The 22,836-nt window shown below is 45.0% G+C and overlaps 1 non-coding gene across 1 annotated transcript; it reads left to right on the top strand.

The window, feature by feature from the left end:
* Nucleotides 1-22,532: 22,532 nt before the first annotated feature.
* LOC138474960 (U4 spliceosomal RNA) lies at nt 22,533-22,677 on the top strand. Its single transcript, XR_011269171.1, has one exon. It is a non-coding gene; the product is annotated as a U4 spliceosomal RNA (small nuclear RNA).
* The last annotated feature ends 159 nt before the right edge of the window (nt 22,678-22,836 follow it).

Here is a 22,836-nt window from a genome sequence, read left to right as displayed (position 1 = left end):
AGAGCTCCGGGGCCAAACGGCCTATCTAATTCCATCTTGAAGAAAAACCCTATTATCTGGGTGGCAGTTCTTAAGATCCTCTTTGATAATATCCTTGATTCTCAAACAATCCCTGATTCATGGAGGAACGCAATTATTATCCTGATCTATAAAAAGGGAGACCACCTAATGGCGGGCAACTACTGCCCTACATCACTCCTTGATGCGGATGGAAAAATCTTCTGTGGTCTACTCTTGGGGGAATTGGAGAGCTGGGCTGCGTCTAGAGGTATACTCCAGAAGGAACGGACAGGGTTCAGAAAAGGTATATCTGACTCATTAAATTTACTGACCCTTAGATGCATCACCTCCTCTTCCTTTGTAAAGGCCGGTCCTCCACTCTTTGGTGTATGGGTGGATCTCTCTCGGTGCCTTTGACACCATAAATAGGAGTAAATTATGGTGTAAATTAAAAATGTGGGGCCTACCAGATCGTTTGCTAAATATCCTTATCCATCTTCATCAAGGGTCAGTGTTAAGAGTTAGGTTGGCAAAAACGTGATATCTCCCCAGACCAATTGAAATTGGGAGGGGTGTTCACCAAGGCTGTTTGTTGGGCCCTTTCGTGTTTATTTTGTTTATGGCGGATTTGTCTGAATGGTTGTTGGGGAAGGGTTTGGTGGCTCCAAAAATTGGAAATGGAAATATTAACTGGTTGGCATACGCCGATGATATTGTGGTCATGGACTACACACAAGTCGGCCTACAGCGATTATTAAAGCTGAATATGCCTCCTTGAATTATTTGACAATCAACCCAGACAAGTTGCATATTGTGATTTTTAAACATCCGCAGAAATTAACCAAACCCTATGGATGGTGTTTCAATAATGCGACTATCCCAATAGCTAATGAGTGACTTATTTGGGTGCCCAGATCGCGGCTTACCCTACTACGGTCCATCTCCTCTCTACTAGTGAGATTAAACTGAGAAATCTGGGTGCCCGAATGAAGAGAATCTATTCTATACATTGTCGATTTTCACTGCTGCCACTAATAAAATATTATGTGGGGAAGGTGATTCCATCTGTCACCTATGGTTTAGAATGTAATCTCCAGGCTTTCAATGCTAACCGGGACAGATTGGAAGGGAAGATTTGGAAAGATGTATTGGCTTTACCAATTTCAATTCCAATCTCATGTGTTCGATATGAACTGGGCCTGGGCTCAAAGTTGTCGGTATTGGAATGGAAGTGGTTAAGTCTATATAGGTTAATCCTGGTGCAGCGAAAAATGTCTCTATATGAAGATGTAGCCAAACAAATGAAATTGAATAATAACCCTTTCCTACTCACTCTGTCTCTGAAATGTATAAAAATACAAGAGATGCCTGACAGCTCAAGTGAAATTCTAATTCAGAATCCATTGAAGGTTAAAAAATCAGTCAAACGGATGGACTGGATTAGAACAATCGAAAAGATGAGAGCTGCAAAAATATCTGCCTCTTGGTCTGATTATGATAAACCTAGAGAAACCATGCCGGCTTACTTAAAGAATTTCTTAAATCCAAGGACCAGAATGAACTTCCTAAGATTTAGGCTAAATCTGGTACCAACCCTGGAAATTCAACATATTAGAGATCTGTTAACTTTCCCTACTAATGTATGTAATATCTGTGAAGAAGGGCTGAAACAAACTGCTGCTCATTTGTTATCAGAGTATCCAGGGACGTGGTGTATCAGACATAAGAGGCTACAAAGATTTGTTCAAGATCCCAGAATGTTACATTCCAAAATTTTCTGGCAGAGATTGAGCCAGGGGCATGAAACCTTTCTTACCTCGGAAATGACAGCTCTACTAAAAGAACTAAAACTACTTGGTACTCTGACTTAGATTAATTATTTCTATAGTACATTGAATATTCCTCTTATCTGTTTTTTTTTATCCCATTGACAAAGGGCTCCTTTTCAAATTTGTAAAATTGGTGATTTTTAATAGTTGGAAGAAATGCTTAAGAAAAAATGAATTTATTTCTAATATGTATTTATTCTCTTTTTTCTTTTTGGTACTGTAAATATTCACGTTTTTTTTTCTTTTGTATGTACTGACATTTGTGTTTTGTAATTTTGTGTGGTGTATTTATTTGTCTTTCTGTTTTGTGTAAAAAGTCAAAATGTTGACTAAATTCACAATGAAAAAAAAAAGAAAAAAAAAAGAAACTGAAATTCCTGGCTAAGAAACAAGTTAAAGGCCATCAGCAACAGGATTATATGAACCTAAATAAGCACTAACTAAGCCAAACATTTGGGCATTGTGTAAGCATGGAAAAAGCACGTGATAGACACTGCCGTAATGGCAGTGTCTATCAAATGCCTCTCATAAGATAACAACAGCTGGTAATGGCATGGGTTCCTGGGCATATGATGTCACTGTCTAGAAAAGGCATATTCCATACCTATACAGAAGTCAACACAGCTGGCCTTGCTAATGCTTGTTTTTAACATGCCTTTACTGCAAGGAAAAGGTGTGAGGACACACATATTGCTTATAAAAGAAGTGGTCATTAGCATACTTCGTTAAGACATTTTTGTTACACCAGTAGATGGTTACAGCTGCCATTAACTCGCACAAGAAGGTCAAGAAATAACATTGGCAGGCCCTTTACAACACCAAGCCCAATGATACTGCATGATAGAACTAGCTGAAAGAGAATCTGGAGGAATGTGTTTTGGGAGAGAAGAGGCAGAAAGAGGATTGGCATGGCCGTGGGAATTAGCATGCCCAGGGGTATTCAATTGGTGGATAAAAAGATCAAACATCCCCATATGCTGTGTGTCCCTCCACATATCCCATCACCTTTCTATTTGCATACTCTAATGTGTTGTAAAGTGCTTGGGATGTCTGCAGGAGCTTGGTGATGTCAGAGAAAATGTTTGGTGTGACTGAGAGAATGTTGGGTGCGACTGAGAGAATGTGTGCAGCAAAGGTTCTATTGACAGGCAGTTGGAGAACCCCTGCCTGTGTGATGGGGGCCAGTGATGTTCTCCAACTGCCTGTCTCTAGAACCTTTTGCTACACACATTCTCTCAGTCACATCCAACATTCTCTCAGTCACACCAAACATTCTCTCTGACTTCCCCAAGCTCCTGGAGTGGGCGGTTTGCTCCTTGGTTGTGCTCAACCCACTGGTTTGTGCCTGACCACCTTTTATGTTGTATCTAGAGGAAAATATTCGTGGACTTTGCTATTGGGGTTTCTCTCTCACCGAGCAGAAAGTGAGAGGGGCGCTTTTGGAGTAAGTTGTTGGAGTCCCTCTCCCACTCAGTAGAAAAGTAGAGAGGCTTTGTTTGGTGGACTGGTTGTTTTCCTGTTGTTGGGTCCCTCTTTTACTGAGTAGAAAAACAGAGGGGCGACGTTTGGTTATTGGGTGTGGGCATGGTTCACATTCATGCCTATTGAACCTTGTTGTGTGTGGTTTGGAAAGAAGAGAGATGTGTTGTAAAGTACCTGGGATGTATCCAGGAGCTTGGTGATATCAGAGAGAATGTTTGGTGTGACTGAGTGAATGTTTGGAGTGACTGAGAGAATGTGTGCAGCAAAGGTTCTTTTGACAGGCAGTTGGAGAGCCCCTGCCTGGGTGATGAGAGCCAGTGGTGTTCTCACAGAGTTACCTTAATGTAACTGATATGACTGAAATAAAGTAACTTGCTGGAACCTACCTGATGTGCCTAAGGATCCTGCTTCACTACATAATGGAATAGTTTCAACTTATAGTTGATGCTTAATAGCAAAAACTAAAAAGAAGTGGGCATGGCAGGCTCTGTGACAGTGTCTTCCTTCTTAAAGTCTGCAGTTCAAGGATATTTCTTATATTTGAAAAGCATAGATACCAACATGCCCCATTTAATTTTGTTATGTTGATTTATACCACACATTGCTGCCATTTGCATCTTCTCCATACCTCACATGGCTCTGTAAGTAAAGTGGGTAGGGTTGTTTAGTGAGGGAGAGAGGATTGGAATAGTGGTTGTGCTAATCTGTAGATGCATGCCGAACTAGGAGAAACTGGCGTCTGAGCATGTGAGCTTTCTAGGTTTGCTTTGTTATGTGCACATGGCTTGTTGTGTCCGTAAGGTGGTGTCCAGTGTCTGAGTTGTTTGTTGTCTGAAGTATTGGGTTTGTAGTATGATCAGATAGGGGTCTGCGGTTTGTGTGTTTTTGGTGGGTTGTTTCAATAGCGCGCTGGGCGTGTGTTGTACGTGAGAGGTGTGAGGGTGTGAAAAAGTGAAGGGGGAGTGGTTAGCTAGTTTTCAGGTGAACTCTGGGTGTTGAGTAGTTTTATTGTCGGTTCTTCATTCTTTATTGTCCCATGTTTGCCTTGGTCCAGGTGTATGGTTTGTTGCTAAATTCAAAAGTAGTGGACACCAAATCTGTACCATTCTAGTGTGACTAAATGAAACAGTGACGTTAACTAAGTCAGTACAATACTAGTGTGGCTAAGTTCAAAAGCAGCAGGAAACCAAGTTTATACAGTTCCTGTATGGCTAAATTTAAAAGCGTCAGAAAAGAAATCAAGTTAGTGCAATTTTAGTGTGGCTAAATTCTAAAGCTGCGTCAACTAACTCAGTATAATTCTAGTGTGCCTCAATTCTAAAGCTATGGGAAAGCCAAGTTAGTGCAATTCTAGTTTGACTAAATTCTAATGTGGCGTTAACTAAATCAGTACAATTCTAGTGTGGCTAAATTCAAGAGCAGTGTTAACTAACTCAGTACAATTTAAGTGGGGCTAAATTCAAAAGCGGCTGGAAAAAAACAAGTTAGTACAATTCTAGTGTGGTTAAATTGTAAATCTTTGTCAACTAACTTAGTACAATTCTAGTGTGGTTATATTCAAAAGCAGCGCTAACTAAATCATTGCAATTTTAGTGTGGCTAAATTCAAATACAGTGGACACCAAATCAGTACAGTTCTAGTTTGGCTAAATTTAAAAAAAGCATTAGCTAACTGCGGGGTCAGAAATGCGAGACAGAAAAGTAGGTAGAGTTTTCTCACAAGTCGCCATTTTGTTAAATATTAAGGGTGAGACAAATGCCTATCTTTCCCTAACCTAACAAGGATTTCCCTACCTATCCAACTAAGGCTAAAGGTAAATGACCTAATGTCCAAAAGTATCTGTACCTCACACTCGTGTATACAACAAAATCATAGAGGAATTATCTGGCTAAACTACATAGAAATAACACAAACATGTAAGCATACACATTATTAACAGGAATCCTTGTGACCAGGCCTAAACCCCCTTCCCCTGGATCAATTCAGGATATTTTAAACCAACGTTCAATGTCAGGAAAGTTCTTTTCAAGAGCCAAGTTCCACAAAGTTCTTTTCATGTGTCCTTCACTTGGAAAAGTGACTGTCTTAATTCCAAAAGGAGTTCTCACTCTTCAAGACAATTGTTAAAGTTTCCACAACCTTCTGCTTGGCAAACCAAAAAGACTTTGGGCCTCATTACGAGTGTGGCAGTAAGGGGTTAACGGCACTGGTAAGGATGCCAGTGCCGGTAAACCCTTACCGCCGCATTCCGAGGTCCCTTAGTGGGAGCCGCTAAAGCTCAAGGGAGCTAATAACGGGCCTGCTATTTGCAGGGCCGTTATTAGCTCCTTCCCCACTCCCATTGAGCCCTATGGGGGCTCGAATGGGAATGGGGAATGGTTTTCGGAATGGGGACTTACCGGGTCCTCCAAGGTTGGAATGACCCGGTAAATCCCCATACCGAGAACCCGGACACGAGTTTGGAGGCAGTCATGGCGCTAATAGCGCCATGGCTGCCTCCAAACTCGTAATGAGGCCCTTTGTCTCCACACACCAAGTCAGTAGTCAATGTAATTATTCTTTTCTCAGCACATCGTATTTCTCCTTCATAAGCAACACATTAGTCAGCATGATTCATTCACAAAGATATAGTTAAGTCAGGATGGTTATACAACAGTTCATCAATAAACAGCCACTTCTTTTCCACCACAACCTTCTACCACATTCACAGTACTTTAAATCATCTTCTTCCTGATCCACTCGCCTGTCAGGACTAACCACTATTTGGCCCTTTCCTGGTTTACCCGCCTGACAGGATAAAAACTCATACTTTGTGGTGAGGGTTGTTCCGAACTTTCCACACTTAAATCCACAGTGGGGAAAGTTGAACCAACAACTGCTTCTTGGGTAAGTGTTACACTCACCTGGTATCCACAGGGACACCACCCAGCCCGGTTACTCGCTGGTATGCTTCTCAGCTTTGCCCTGATGTGGTCTCCGGGGAAGGTTCTGCCTGAAAAGACAGGAGGACTGTGTTCAAGACTGACCGACTGGGGTAAGTATCCTCCCTCCACCCTGTATGATTTCAGTCCCTCTGGCGCCCTCTCCTCACCTTGTGGTAGAATTAGGCGTGCTCTCCGTCCTGCCTTCAGGGGCGCGTTGTCTTTCATGGGCGAGTGCGGTCCAGTTACTTCACTGACGCCGGCCCGTTTGATATTGTTCAGGTAGGTCTTATTGCTGTTCTTTAGTTTTGTTGCTATCCTGCATGCCTTTCTTTGTTTAAAATGTCTCCCTTAGGTATGCAGAGTTCAGGGCGGCAAACTGGCTTGGTGGAGCCCCACTGGTAAATGATGGCGCATTAAGAGCGCTATGATGCGGTAAGTAAGCGCTACGTGCAGCGCTGCAAAGTCTTGCCTTTGCTAATCTGTGTTTTCCTTCCTTGTAGGTCACAGTGTTCTTCAGCGCGAGTGGAATGTCCAGAGTGGTGACAGCCAAGAGGCGACCAGCCAGGTAAGGCTTTTGAGCAGTACGTAATTTGTAAATGTCTCCACTGCTTTCTTTAATGTTGCCTCTATCTTCCTCTTTCAGGTCGTTCTGTCTGGGAGGCATGCAGATTCGAGGAAGCTGTTCTCAGTAGCTGCAAGTGTTTAAAGATGAAGACTGCAGGTAAGATGCTGCTGCTAATGATGTTCCTTTTGTCTCCTTGCAGGTTCTGCGTCTCCGAGGTTCGAGGGAATAGCTGGACACAGTGAGCGTCATGTTGCAAGCTGCAAAGTAACGCGAAGCGTGTTGTCTTGCTCGGGTGTGGTTTAAATAGCCCCAACAAAATAGTCCAGGTAAAGTAGTCCCTAGGCTACCACACCCAAATACTAGATTGCATAGCTTGGTTCTTAGGAACCAAGCAATGTGGATGCCTCCATGTTGGCTGACAATACAATAAAGTAGTTCCCAAGCACATTGTTTTTCATGGTGTATGAGCCTGGCGCCATAGGCACCAGGACTGGCCCCATGAGGGCTATTGAAGAGGAGGCCAGGCTCTACAGGCCCCACTCCTGACTCCACCTGGCCAATGGGTTTGCCAGAGGGGGTTTTGGGTGAGGGTCTTGACAGCACTCCCCCCTAAGGCCCCTCCCATGGTGTTCCTTCTGTCTGGCCCAGGTTTGATTGGGAAGTTCCGATGGAATTTCCTGATTAGACGTGGTGCGTGGATATTCTAATTGGGCTCCCAGGATCTATCTTGTGGTCCAAATCCTTTCCAATCAACGAGATAATATAGCTTGGTCCTAGAGTATTTAGAGTCCAAGATATCTTTGACTTCAAATTCTGGTTCTCCGTCAACAAGTATGGGCTTAGGTGGTGTCCCAATCTGTGTGCCGGGTTGCATTGGTTTCAGGGGGGACACATGGAATACCGGGTGGATGTGTAGATTAGGTGGTAAATACAGTTTCACGGCTGCTGGGTTGATAATTGCCTTAATGGTATAGGGTCCTAAGAATCTGGGATGAAAGGTCCGGGTTCCCTTGATGGGTACGAATTTAGCGGCTAACCAAACTTTGTCTCCTACTTGATAATCAGGGGCCTTTTTCCGGTGTTGGTCGGCGAATCTCTTTTGTTTTTCTTTGGCATGAATAAGGTGTTCCTTTGCCCTTTTGAAAGCCTGAGTAATGGTTGCGTGTAGAGTCTTTACCGCTGGCATTTCCAAGCTGGCTGGAAGGTCTAGTTCAGAGGTACGTGGATGTCTGCCATAAAGTGTATAGAAGGGCATTTGTCCCGTGCTTAAATGCAAAGAATTGTTATATGCATATTCGGCGATCCATAGTAGGTCTTTCCAATTCCTGTGTTCGTGGTGCAGCATGCACCGTAAATATTGCTCGAGTGCCTGATTGTTTCTCTCGGTTTAGCCGTCCGTTTGGGGATGGTGACTAGTAGATAGCCGACCGTCGATCTGCGCCATTGCACAACATTTTTTCCAGAAGTTTGAAACAAACTGGCTGCCTCGATCAGAGACCAGAACTGAAGGGAAGCCATGTAGCTTAACCACGCCCTCCAGGAACACTTTTGCTAAAGTGGCTGCGTCTGGGAGGGTGTCCAGTCAATTCGTCGAAAAAAACTGGTCGACTGCAATTTGGTCGACGCAATTTGGTCGAAAACCAAATGGTCGAATTTTTTTTTTTATTTATATATTTATTTTTCGGGTTTTCGTTTAGATGAAAAAGGGGTTTTTAGAGAAAAAAAGTGGGTTGGGGGGGGACCCCCCCAAAAAATTTTAAAAAAGGGTTAAAATAAAAAAAAAAAAATTTCGACCATTTGGTTTTCGACCAAATTGGTTCGACCATTTGTCTGGTCGACCAATTTTTTTCGACCAAATGTCTGGCAACCGTCTGGGAGGCCTTTGAGAGGAATAAAATGGGCCATTTTCGAGAATAAGTCCACAACTACAAGGATGTTGTTGAACCCTTGGCTTGGAGGTAGATCAGTGATGAAGTCAAGGGAAAGAGTGTGCCATGGAACTGGAGGAATGTCCAATGGTTGTAGGAGACCAGTTTGTTTTTGTTTCTGTGATTTATTTTGTGCACAGACACCGCAGGACTGAATATACTGAATGATGTCCTTATGCCAGGTAGGCCACCAAAAGTTCTCTTTCACCTTAACTAGGGTTTTGGCGATCCCAGGATGCCCTTCGATCAGTGAATCGTGATAGTTTGAAATAATATGCTGTTGTAATTCCTTCTTGGGTACATATAGGCGATCCCTAAAAGAGGGTAGATGGTCCTTGATGGTATATTGTTCTCCTTGAGTTTGCCATGCGAGGTAGGCATCAGGATTCATTGTCCATTGGATTTCTTTTCATAGTTCTGCTTGTGTTAAGGCTGTCGTGATAACCAAGAGTTTGTCTTCAGGTACAATAGGTACTGGGTCTGGAGTTGTATATACTATTTCATCTATGCCCATGCGAGATAAGGTATCCGCCTTTCCGTTTCTGACTCCTGGTCGAAATGTGATTACATAATCATATTCGGCGAAGAAAAGGGCCCACCGTAATTGGCGCGACGACTGGGCCTTGGCTGTTTTGAGATATTGCAGGTTTCGGTGGTCTGTGATGACTGTAATGGTGTGTCTGGCCCCCAGAAGGTAGTGCGTCCAGGCTTTAAAAGCGGATTTGATAGCCAGGAGTTCCTTGTCCGTGATGGCATGATTAATCTCTGCAGGTGAGAACTTTTTCGGCCAGAAGGCCACAGGATGTAGCTGGCCTGTTTCCGGGTCTCTCTGTGAAAGGACAGCCCTCATTGCAAGACTGGACGCATCAGTTTCAACGACATAAGGGAGGTCTGGACGAGGATGTCACAGGATTGGAGCGGACGTAAACCTTTGTTTAAGTTCCTGAAAGGCTTCTTCTGCTTCTTCGGTCCAACCAAACTTTTTATTGTTTTTTCGTAATAGTACTTTGATTGGGTGCACAACCTGAGAGAAGTCTGGGATGAACCGGCGGTAGAAGTCCGCAAAGCCCAGCATGCTTTGTACCCCTTTCAGAGACGGTGTTGAAGGCCATTTCAGAATGGCATCTACCTTGTGCGCGTCCATTCTGATGCCTCCTGGAGTAAGATAAAACCAAGAAATTCTACTTCGGTGATGTGAAAAAAACATTTTTCAAGCTTTGCAAACAAGCGATGTTGACGGAGCTTGGTGAGGACTGAACGAACGTACCTGACATGATCTTGTTCCGAGGCTGAGTATAGTAAGATGTCGTCTATGTACACTAATGCGCACACATCAATTAACTCCCTTAAGACGTTATTCATGAAATATTGGAATGCCGCAGTAGCGTTGCATAACCCGAAGGGCATGACATGATATTCAAACAAGCCGTACTTAGTACGGAAGGCGGTTTTCCATTCATCTCCTTTTCTAACTCGGACCAGGTGGTACGCTCCTCGAAGGTCCAATTTGGTATAAATCTGGGCATCTTTAACTTGGTCTAGCATCTCAGGAATAAGTGGCAAGGGGTAGCGGTTCTTCACGGTGATCTGGTTCAATGCGCGGTAGTCAATACAGGTTCTAAAGTCTCCTTCCTTTTTCGGTACGAAGAACAAAGGACTGGCTGCGGGGGACTTCGAAGGACGGAACAATCCATTTGCAAGGTACTGGTCTAAATAGGATTTCAAATGAAGGTTTTCTGGTTCTGTGAGAGTGTAAATCCTAACGCAAGGGATTTGTGGACCAGGAACAAGGTCGATCTGACAGTCATAGGGCCTGTGCGGCGGTAATGTATTGGCTTGGTCCTTTTGGAAAACATCCTGGAAATCATGGTATTCACTTGGCAAGGTATTAGTTGCTCCCAGGGTTGATACTGTCACTCTGGGAGTCATGGGGATACAGACGTCGGGTTTCTCCTCTTGGTAATAGCAGGCAGAGGAGCAGTCACCGGGGAAGGTTAATTCTCGTGCCCGCCAGTCCATCAAAGGGTTGTGAGCAACCAACCATGGCATCCCTAGAATTAGCCAGAACTGAGGTGCCTTGATGAGATCGAATGAAATAGACTCCCGATGTCCGTCCTGGCACAGCAAGGTTACCCTGGCTGTGCACTGGGGTACTGGTCCGGAAGCGATTTATGTCCCATCCACGGTGGTTACCATGTCCATAGTTGGCTTAGAACACAAAGGAAGCCCCATATCTGCTGCCAGTTCTTGATCAATATAATTTCCAACTGCTCCGCTATCGATGTATGCTTCAACCGCATGTATTATTGATGACTGTTGGTGGTTAATTAAGATCACTGGTATTGCAAAGTGTGAGGCCAGCAAATCTTTCTTCTCACTCGACAAACTGACCTCTACATTTGTAAACATAGAGGTCAGTTTGTCGAGCTTGGTCGTTTTCCGATTCCTTAGCTTCATCCTTCTCTGTGGCCCCGACTGTTCTTCTTGGGGGTTTTACTGGACAGTCATTCAGGAAATGTCCTGGTTTCCCACAATACAAACAAAGCTCTTGTTGTCCTCTTTTGTCCCACTCTTGTTTTGTTAATGCAGGCTGTATCCCTCCAATCTGCATGGGTTCTACAGCATTTTCAGGTACACGGGATGTGTTTTCCCTTGGTCGAACATACACGGTCCCAGGGTCCGTCTTAGACTGGTCTGCCTTTCTGTCCTGCAACGGGTGGTCTAGCTGCACAACCAGATTTATGAATTCTGCACAGTCTCTGGGTGGATCAACCACCTGGGCTAAGACATCCTTTAATTCGCCTCGTAAGCCTCGATGGAATAACGTGGTTCTTTTGTTTTCTGGCCACCTAGCTCCGGCAACTAGTCTGTTGAAGGTAGCAATGTACGTTAACAAGTCCTGATTCCCCTGTTGGAGGGACAAGAGTTCATTGTCTACCTCTTGTTCCTTGGTATGGTGAGCAAAATGTTTTTCCATTTCTCTCTGGAACCCCCCAAAGTCATGCAATAGAGGATCGTCATGGGTTACCAACGGCACCGACCAATCTGCTGCACTACCACTCAGGTATGATAAGACAAAAGCTACCCGAGCTTGGTCATTTGGAAATGCTCCAGGCCTACAAAGAAAATGAAGAAGGCACTGACTGATGAATGCCGCATACTTCCGTGCGTCGCCTGAGAACCTTTCTGGTGGTGCCAGGGGCACTGTTCCATGTAACGTGATCTGTACCAGAGTGGGTCGTATGGCGGGGTTTTGCATCGTTGGATTGCTTCCAGGTAGAGGCGTCTGTCCTGCCTGTGATTGCAAGTATTGCCTGCTAATCTCTTCAGTGTGTTCTTTGGTCACTATTAGGTCTCTCTGGAGGGCATTAGTCTCTTGTCGGGCAGAATGAATCTCAGCACGAAGCTCTCCTAGTAATTGGGCCAATTGGTCCATTTCTGATGTCTCCATGGCGCCCAGGTGGATTTGTTATGGTAGGCTTCGCGTTCTGTTACGCTCACCTGGTATCCACAGGGACGCCACCCAGCCGGGTTACTCGCTGGTATGCTTCTCAGCTTTGCCCTGATTTGGTCTGCGGGGAAGGATCTGCCTGAAAATACAGGAGGACTGTGTTCAAGACTGACCGACTGGGGTAAGTATCCTCCCTCCACCCCCGTATGATTTCAGTCCCTCTGGCGACCCTCTCCTCACCTTGAGGTATAGTTAGGCGTGCTCTCCGTCCTGCCTTCTTTGCAGGGGCGCGTTGTCTTTCATGGGCGAGTGCGGTCCAGTTACTTCACTGACGCCAGCCCGTTTGATATTGTTCAGGTAGGTCTTATTGCTGTTCTTTAGTTTTGTTGCTATCCTGCATGCCTTTCTTTGTTTAAAATGTCTCTTTTTTCTCCCTTAGGTACGCAGAGCTTCAGGGCGGCAAACTGGCTTGATTGAGTCCGACTGGTAAATGATGGCGCATTAAGAGCGCTATGATGCGGTAAGTAAGTGCTATGCACAGCGCTGCAAAGTCTTGCCTTTGCTAACCTGTGTTTTCCTTCCTTATGGGTCGCAGTGTTCTTCAGCGTGAGTGGAATGTCCGGAGTGGTGCCAGCCGAGAGGAGACCAGCCAGGTAAACCTTTTGAGCAGTTTGTAATTTGTAAATGTCTCTACTGCTTTCTTTAATGTTGCCTCTATCTTCCTCTTTCAGGTCGTTCTGTCCGGGAGGCGTGCAGATTCGAGGAAGCTGTTCTCAGTAGCTGCGAGTGTTTAAAGATAAAGACTGCAGGTAAGATGCTGCTGCTAATGATGTTCATTTTGTCTCCTTGCAGGTTCTGCTCCTCCGAGGTTCGAGGGAATAGCTGGACACGGTGAGCGTCACGTTGCAAGCTGCAAAGTAACGCAAAGCGTGTTGTCTTACTCGGGTGTGGTTTAAATAGCCCCAACAAAATAGTCCAGGTAAAGTAGTCCCTAGGCTACCACACCCAAAACACTAGACCGCATAGCTTGGTTGTTAGGAACCAAGCTATGTGGATGCCTCCATTTTGTCTGACAATACAATAAAGTAGGTCCCAAGCACATTGTTTTTCATGGTGTATGTGCCTGGCACCATAGGCACCAGGACTGGCCCCATGAGGGCTTTTGAAGAGGATGCCAGGCTCTAGAGGCCCAAGTCCTGACTCCACCTGGCCAATGGGTTTGCCAGAGGGGATTTTGGGCGAGGGTCGTGACAGCAAGTCTTTTGACTTTCAACAAAATGGGTTTACAACTTCTTCCATAAGTATACTGTATACATTGACAATGATTCTCACATTTATCTGTTTGCCCAGGCAATGCAGGTTACAGTTCTCTCCACCTTGATCCTTTCTACAAGGAGAGCTTTTCTCCTGCAGTCTTTGATTCCTTCCTACACAACCAGGTGGCTATTCGTAATGCAGTTTACAACTTTCTCCCACGGGGTATCTTGTCCAGCGACTATTACATTTGAATTGCCTTGATGTCACTCCAGCTTTCTTTGACTTTTGCAATAAAGGTTATAATGTCCCTTTACCAGATATCTCCCTTTAGGTAAGTTGCCTTCACTTTGCTTAATTATTTCCCCTTTTCCGGCTTTGGCAATGTGGGTTACAATATTCTCCTATTCGACCTCTCTCAATTGAAGAGTTGCGCCCAATTTGCTTTAATTCAAAAATTCAGTTTTCAAAAGCTTCATACTGGTACAGCGGTCTACTTCGGAGTGCCCCGGGGTCACCTATAGTAGGCCAACTCACTGGTATGTCCTGGCATCTCCTTCTGACTCGCTGCTTCTGCTTCTTCATTCGTCGGGACTTCCCACTGCTCGCACTGCCTGTAAAAGAAGCTTTTAACTGCTCAGCACACACACCGGTGAACTCCACACACCGTAGTGGGATGCAGGACACAGAGAGATTTTCTCTCCCTCTGGATAGCTGGCCTCAGTACCGCTTCCCACTGTGCGTTCTATGAATCCTCCAAGATTCCCGATTTCTGCCACGTTCTCGGTACGGAGTCCTGCTGTCAGCACAGCGGCGGCTCTGTTTTCTGCTTCTTCATGCTGCTTCTCAATGGCCCGCACCTGAAAGGCCTTTAATGTTTAAAGGTCCCGGTCAGGTGTGGGTCATTACAACCACTAGACCGCTTACCACAGTTTGGTGACTCTGGGCCCCTATTCCTCATCTCAGTACGGATATGGGTTGTTTGACCAAAGTGAAAAGATTTGCAGCGTAATTGACCATAGTCACCCCCTTCCCCAACTTACCTTTTTGCTCCCCACCGCCGCCGCTTCTCCTGCGCCCCAGTGGCGTCAGATCCGCCCCTCTGACGCGGGCCGGATCTGAAGGCGCAGGGTCCCTTTTTTTAATCTTTAAGCGGTCGGGTGCGGGGCACAACCCTGCAACTCCTGATGACATTATAGTGAACAAGGGTTCAGGGTACACCCCCGCAGCCCCTGCTCCCCTTGTTCACTATAACGCTGTTTGAATGGAAGATTTGATTGTAATGTTCCTATTCGATCAAATCTTCGATCAAATATCCAATTTGCACCATTTTTTTCAGTCACATTGGGTAAACTGCTCATTCCTAGAAGCATTCTGGAACATGAAGTCCATAATGTTCTTATTCATTTTGAGATTATTTAATTCACTCTGTTTGAGTGATTTACAGGATGTACTTTTCAAAGGAGATAATGGGTTTCTCTTGTGTCTATAATTCAAACACAATGTAGAATTATACGTATCAGAAGTAGTTGTGTTAACTCCTTGAGCCTCACACATATCATTCCCATGTTTACAAAAAAGGGTTTCATGCTTGGCACCATGGGTAAATTTGGGGGGGGGCTACTATTACAACATGCCATTAAATATTCAGGCATTAGGAAAACCTCATTGTCAGAAGAGGATGAATACCGCGTCCCTCCTGATTGAGTCACCACATTCCCGTGACAGGCTTTCCTCCCATTTGATTATCCCTTCGTAACACAACCCCTAGGGATAGGATCAGGCAGCATCTGGGGAGATTTTAGGCTGGGATTCTGTGATGCCTCTGCAGGATTCATCACATAACTCAGTACAGTTCTAGTGTGGCTAAATTCAACAGGAGCAGATGCCACATCAGTACAGTTCTAGTGTGGCAAAATTAAAAAAGCAGCGGACACCAAATCAGTATTGCTCTAGTGTGACTAAATTCTAAAGCATCGTTGACTAACTCAGTACAAGTCTATTGTGGCTAGATTCAAAAGAAGTGTTATCCAAATCAGTATAATTCGAGTGTGGCTGGATTAAAAACAGCTGGAATAAAGTTAGTACAGCTCTAGTGTGGCTGAATTCAAAAGCTGCATTAACTAAAGCTGTACCACTCTAGGGTGGATAAATATAAAAGTGGCATTCATTAAATCAATACTATTCTATTGTGGCTAAATCCAAAAGCAGCAGGAACCCAAGTTTGTACAGTTCTTCTGTGGCTAAATTCAAAAGCGGCAGGAAAAAAACAAGTTAGTGTAATTCTAGTGTGGCTAAATTCTAAAGCTGTGTCAACTAACTCAGCGCAATTCTAGTGGGGCTAAATTCAAAAGCTGTGGGAAAACCTAGTTAGTACAATTCTAGAGTGGCTAAATTCTAAAGTGGCATTAACAAAATCAATACAATTCAAGTGTGGCTAAATTCTAAAGCAGTGTTAATTAAATCAGTACAATTCTAGTGTGGCTAAATTTAAGAGCAGCATTAACTAACTCAGTACAATTCTAGTGTGTCTAAATTCAGGAGCAGCATTAACTAACTCAGTACAATTCTAGTGTGCCTGGATTCAAGAGCAGCGGGAATCCGAGTTTGTAAATTTCTAGTAGGGCTAAATTCAAAACCTTCAGGAAAAAACAAGTTAGTCCAATTCTAGTGTGGCTAATTTCAAAAGCAGCATTAACTAACGCAGTACTATTCTAGTGTGGCTAAATTCAAAAGCAGTGTTAACTAAATCATTGTAATTCTAGTGTGGCTAAATTCAGAAGCAGCGGGGTACAGTTCTTGCATGCCTACATTCAAAAGCAGCAGCATTAACTAACTCAGTACAATTCTAGTATGGCTAGATTCAAGAGAAGTATTAATTCTAGTGTGACTAAATTCAAAAGCATCGGGATGCCATGTTTGTATAGTTCTAGTGTCACTAAATTCAAAAGCGGCTGGAAAAACAAAGTTAGTACAATTCTAATATGGTTACATTGCCAAATTGCTTTGAATTATATTGTGATGTCTTTACCTTCTCTGCTGCAGTCCTCTGGATGGGAGGGGGGGGCTGCAGAGCAGAACGCCAGGTGACCAGGCCAACAGGTGTCGCCTTTATTCGCTGCCCGTTTGTAGCTACCCTGGGAGGGTCCAGTAAAAGTGCTGGTTCGGTCACGTGAGTCCTAGCAGCACCAATCAGGGGTTGGGGAAAGATCTCGGAATGGGGATGGAAATCGGGAGTGGGGTCTTTTTCTTCTCTTTTTTTAAGGGTTACATTCGATAAAGTTACAGAATAAGGTGTTAAATGATTAAAATTAAGGGCAGAGCGGTCAGAATTTATTAAATTAAAGGCAGAGGGATCAGAATTAATTCATTTAAGCACAGGGGTTGGAATTAATTAAACGAAGAGCAGAGGAGTTGGAATTAATGAATTCAATTAAAGGCAGAGGGATCAGAATTAATTCATTTAAGCACAGGGGTCGGAATTAATTAAACGAAGAGCAGAGGAGTTGGAATTAATGAATTCAATTAAAGGCAGAGGGATCTGAAATTAATAAAACTAAGGGCAGGTGGTCCGAATTATTTCATTAAAATAAGGATGAGGGTCAAAATTAAATAATTAAATTAAGGGTGAGGTGGCGGGATAAATTAATTAAACTTAAGGGCAGGGGCCGGGGTAAAATTAAGTTTAAGGCTTTGGTGAGGGAAGAAGTGTTCTTCAGGTCATCAGCGACTTGCTTTTCTTCGTTGAAGACCTGGATCCAATGGTGACCTAACAAACAGTTGCAGGATCCCTACTTTTATTTAAGATTCATGTTGGGAGCAAGCCCAAGCCCACCATTGGTAAAGAGCTGCACCATTCAAACTGGCAGAGGATAACCAATCATGGAAAGCCACTGGCAACATCTGCCCAGCAACAGACATTCAGTCGCAATGGATGTGGATTGGGACTAGACAGTCCCAGTCCCTTCCTCTGGCCACAAAAAGTAACTGCCCCTTAGCCTGTGAAAGCCACAGGTTTTTCCTGACAAAGGGATTTCCGTATGATGTATTCCCTGACCTGAGAAAGCAGAAAGAAGGCCAAAGAACCATATGGCAAAACAACAAGCAAAAAACCTTGTGGCACGGAAATCCTGGGCTGCTAGTGACCTTTAACAGCCATTTGCAATAAATGCAAAAATGCATGAGTAAAAAGTCACAAAAACACAGCTGCGAACAGCTTATTTTAGGCACATTGTACAAGTAACCAAAAAAAACATGATATAAAAAGAAATATGGATAAAAAGTACCCTAACTACACTTCTCTACAAGGCAGCAGTATTCAATCTGTGGGGCGTGCCTTTTTTGAATGCCTTTTTTTATGGTCGCACTGTGCATTTGTGATGGAGAGCCATGTATCACTGTGGCCCCCCCATCGCACTTGCTCGGTGTGACACGGTGCATGGGGGTGTGACCACTGACCCGGGAAATAAACACAGCCTAGACACGTTTCATCATTTGGATCTTGCGTCCAGGCAGTGTTCTTTCTTCCTGTTGCTGTCCCACTAATTACCGGAACGAGCAGCTAGCCCAGGTGAGTGTTCCCCCAAATTGAGAGGGGACCAGAGCAGCATTTTGCTGGTCCACCTTTGCCCCTCTCCCCCTGCGGACTCACCTTGGAAGCCATGGAGGAATGGAGGAAAGCGGGGACGGAGCACCACAATGCCGGTCACCCTACGCGCTTCTCCCCCCATAGGCTCACTTTAGAGGACGCGTGGGGAGAGGAGGCTTTCAGGACCCCCCATTGTTTTTTTGTAATTAGTTTGTTGCTTTTTGGTTGCCCCTGCACCCCTCTTCTCCCACAGACCGACCTTGGAGGCTCTGGGCACCACGGCTTCCAAGGTGGGTCCATGGAGGAAGATGGGCACAGAGGGACCAGCAAAGTAATGCCCTCCGTCCCACAAGTGGGCTTCCAACAGGGAGTGGGCACCATAGAACAGTGTCTGAGACTTGGCCTACTCGTAAAGAAATATGCACGCATAAATAACTGTAAGATATACGCTGTATTTGCTGATTTAAAAAAGTCCCCCGTGACAAATTATGGCAGCCCTTACAAGGTTATAATATCCCACCTGGCTTATTGTCAATTATCCAATCCTTGTACAGTAACAACAGTGCTTCTGTTAGATGGGGGAAGAGTGGTGAGATTACAGAGAAATTCAGTGTTCAGCATGAGATTAGACAGGGCTGTGTGCTCGCCCCCCGTCTTTTCTGTATCTATATAAATAGATTGATAGAGGCCCTGATAATTAATGCCATGGACCCACCAAGGATTGGTACCCTTCGATTTCCAGGTATTTTTCTCTCAGACGATGCAGTCTTGCTCTCAACATTGCCCATGGCCATAAGGCATTCTGCGTCAATATTTGTGAAGACCTGTGATAATCTTGGCAGGTTGAAACATATACCTAGTTGGGTCTGTGCTTTGCAGAGAATGCCATCTGGATAGATCAAGTCTCTAAAGCCACCACGACCTTGTTTAAATATAGTGGTGGAATCAAGAGGTTTTACTACATGCATGGCAAAGGTGCCTTGACGCCAGTCCTGGAATTGTACAATGCAAGGCCTCATCTGTGGCATTATACAGTGCAGAGATCAGGGGCTATGAAACGTCTAAAAGCTTGGGGGTTGCAGAAAACAAATTCTTAAAGTTAATTAGCACCCGGCGAGGGCGCAATCAGAATGAGAGAACCATTCTGATTGGCCTTCGCCGAGGCATTACCCGGCCGGGAATCCCTCAGCTGGGATTCAGCAGCCATTGTTCCTTCGGGGGGGGCCTGGCAGTCCTCAGCCAATGAAGAGGCTTGAAGCGGGCCAGGCTCCGAGCCTCCACGGCTGAGAAGCTACCTTCGCACCCCGCCGGGGACTCAGGTACGTTTTTTTTTGTTTCTTTTATTTTTTTTATTTTTGTTTCTTCTCCCCCCTCACCCATCCCACCTCCCCACCCCACTTAACTTTAGCCTGCTTTGTCACTTGTTGGGGACGATTGCAGCCTCCAGCCATGTGGAGACTCCGGAGCGGGGCCATACCCGCTCCGAGCCTCCACACGGCTGGAGGCTTCCATCGTCCCCCGCCGGGGACCCAGGTACGTTATTTTTTTTTCTTCCCCCCTCCCTCCTTCCTTTCTGCCCTCCCAACCCCAACTCCACTTAGCTTCTTGTCTTTTTTTTCGGGAGTGGACACGCTGGGAACAGAAGTGTTCCCAATGCGTTCACTGCCGATGGCTGCCATGGAAAGGGAAAACGGACTCCGTTTTCACTTTCCCTGCAGTCATTTTCTTGGGGTTTTTTTTTCTGTTCGTTTTGGGGCAGAAAAAAATGCTTTTAGCGCCCCGGTCACGCAGATCTTGCAGGATGGGGTACCAAAGCAATATGACCCTTGCGGCGGGGGCATTACTGACACAGGTAATGCCCCGGGACCTTCGTTACGGCCCTCGCTTCGCTCAGGTCTATATATATGGGCCCCGGGGCATTACCTGAGTTGGTAATGCCTCTGCCGCTTGGGTCATATTGCTTAATTATGTCACAACCGAGTAGTGCCCCTAATGCTACATTGCACCTAGAATGTGATAAATGCCTTATAGAGCACGTAAAACATGCTCTGTTAAACATGCATTTCTATGGGCGCCCATATGGTCAGCACCCGGGCTGCACATGTTGAAGGAGTTATTGGCCAACTTTTTGGCCCTAGAAGGTAGCAGTATAACTCCCTGGCTTAGGAACATGAAAGCATGTGGACACTCTTGGGCCTCGTACAATATTGGGAGTGACCGGCATGCATTAGCCCTGAGAGCAAAGATGTGATTAAAGATGCTTGCAGAGAACATTATATTAGACAAAGAGATTGGAAATCCACACTAAAGACAACACAATTTGCTGTCATTATTCATTTGAATTAATCTAGAAGAATGTTTGTGCTCAAAGAGTGACAGGTAAAACAACATAAAGAAGTGTTTTAAGTGTATCAACATGTTCATTAATGCAGAAAATAGTGGCTGTTACATAGTGACAATACCTAAAACCGGAAGCCAATATTTTTCGTGAAAAGTAAAAATGGAGTTCGAAAATTACAGAGTATAAAATTCAAATGAACAGACAGAAGAAATTGAGAACAAAGAGAAAACATGGACTTAAATCAAACAAATCATTAGTGTAACTGTACAGTAGGCTTTTTACTCCTTTGAAAGAGACCAGGGTACCTATTAGCCTACTCCGGATTAGTTGTTTTTGTTTTTCAGAATTCTAAAGGCATGATCAATGAATGATCATGTTTGTAGTCTGAGAACATCATGGACAGGTTTTGGTGTCATCTTGTGCAAGGCTCTCTGCAGGTAAAGGCCACATTTGGCTTGGAAGGTTATTTGGACGTTGTCACTCCGTGCTTGGCACACACATTATCTGTCCGATCTGAGAGCAGGTGCTTTGCATGTAGACTCCTTCACAAAAAGTTTGAATAATGCAAGCTGTCCTGTTTGTCAGTGCTCGGGCGCATAGAATGCATCTGGCTTTCACTTTGTGCTGTTTTGCCCTAGGTATGAAGATTTTAGGGCAAGGTGCTCATTGCCGTTATGCAGGTCAAAAGGCTTTAGGGGGGCGGTTTGGGATTTCTGTAGGGGATGTGAAGACCCCAAAATGTTATACTACATTACCAAATATATCCATAGGGCGTGGCTTAGATGGAGGATTGTGCTGTGTAGCAGCAGGTAACTTTCATAATAATCTCTTAAAATGTTATACTTACTGCAATTACACAAGGCCCAGGATTTTAGTGATTTTTAGAATGTCATTGGCTGTCTTTGATGGATTTACCAGAAATAATGGTTATTATAAACCTGGGCTGTTTGTAATTTTATACACAAGAGTACCAGATTTTAAGAATTGTTCTTTTTCTCATTCTATGAATGGAGTGTCTTGCAATCACGCGTGTAATTGATTATTTGCACTGATTGATTTTTTTATGTGTGTTGATGCTTTATGGTGTTAGACCGAAATAAAGCTGAGAAGGAAAGACCAGCAAAGTTGTGCCCTGAGCTCCACCCCCAGGGGTGTGAGGACCACTGTGCCACCACTTTGCTGGTCTCCCTGTGCCCCTCTCCCTCCACTGACTCACATTGGACGCCGCAGGGGAAAGTAGGCAAGTGGAAAGTCACCATTGTTTTTTTTGTTTTTTATTTTTGCATTGTGGGTCCACCTGCATCCCTTTTGTCCGACAGACCCACCTTGGAGACAGTGAGCACCATGGCTTCCAAGGTGGGTCCGTGGAGGGAGCAGGGCACAGGAGGACCAGCAAAGTTGTGCCCTGGTTGCCACCCCTATGGGGTGAGGACTAGGGTGCCACTTTGCTGGTCTCCCTGTGCGCTTCTCCCTCCACTGGCCCACCTGGGAGGCCAGAGGGGAGAGTTATTTTTTTCTTTTTGGGTGCCCATGCAACCCTCTTGTCCCACAGAGCCACCTTGGAGGCAGTGGGCACAACGGCTTTCAAGGTGGGTATATGGATGGAATATGGCAAGGGGGTGGGGGCCAGGCTGCCACTTTGCTGGTCTCCCTGTGCCCCTCTCCCTCCATGAATTTACCTTGGAGGCTGCGGGTGAGATGTGGTGAGCAGGACCCCACCATTGTTTCTTTTGTTGTTGTTTTTGCTTTTGGGGTGCCCCTGCAACCCTGTTCTCCCACAGACCCATCTTGGAGGGCATGGGCACAACAGCTTCTAAGGTGGGTCCCTGGAAGGAGAAGAGCACAGGGAGGCCAGCAACGTGTGGCCTGGGTTCCACCTCTTCTCCCACAGACCCGCCTTGGAGAGGAGACAAGCAGATTATTTTCAGGTTTTTGGGTGCTAGTTGGGCATGTTTACTCCCAGAATCCTATGCGTACCTTACAACTATATTTGATGTGGGTTTAGTGACCGCAAGATGATATAGGTGTCCATGTCGAGATATCTCGCCACTCTAAGCCAGGTGGATTTATCAGTTTGACTAAGGATGATCAGGATGAAGCTTGCTGGGATCACTGCAAGTGAAATGGGAATCCAGTCTCAGGACGCACAGGCCTCTGGCCAGCTTGCTCTAGCTTTGCGCAGTGCCAGTATCTGCACATGAGCTTTAACCAAGGCGCGATTACTGCTTATTGAAAACTTTACCCAATACCCCACCATGACAGCTTTAAATATAGTTGGAATTGGCAATTTCTTAAAGTCTCCATGTAAGCTGAAAATATTTGTTTCAAAATGGGACAGAAGAGTGGGCACCAGGGCACCACTTTGCTGGTCTCCCTGTTCCCCCTTCCATCCCGGACCCACGTTTGAAGTGATGGGCAGAGAGGAGGTGAGCTGGACCCCACTATTCTTTGGGGCGGGGATTTGGTGTGCTTTT

Source organism: Ambystoma mexicanum, chromosome 8 (genome assembly GCF_040938575.1).
Source record: "Ambystoma mexicanum isolate Mex_15411 chromosome 8, UKY_AmexF1_1, whole genome shotgun sequence".
NCBI lineage: Eukaryota > Metazoa > Chordata > Amphibia > Caudata > Ambystomatidae > Ambystoma > Ambystoma mexicanum.
This window is presented reverse-complemented; position numbering and strand designations above follow the sequence as displayed.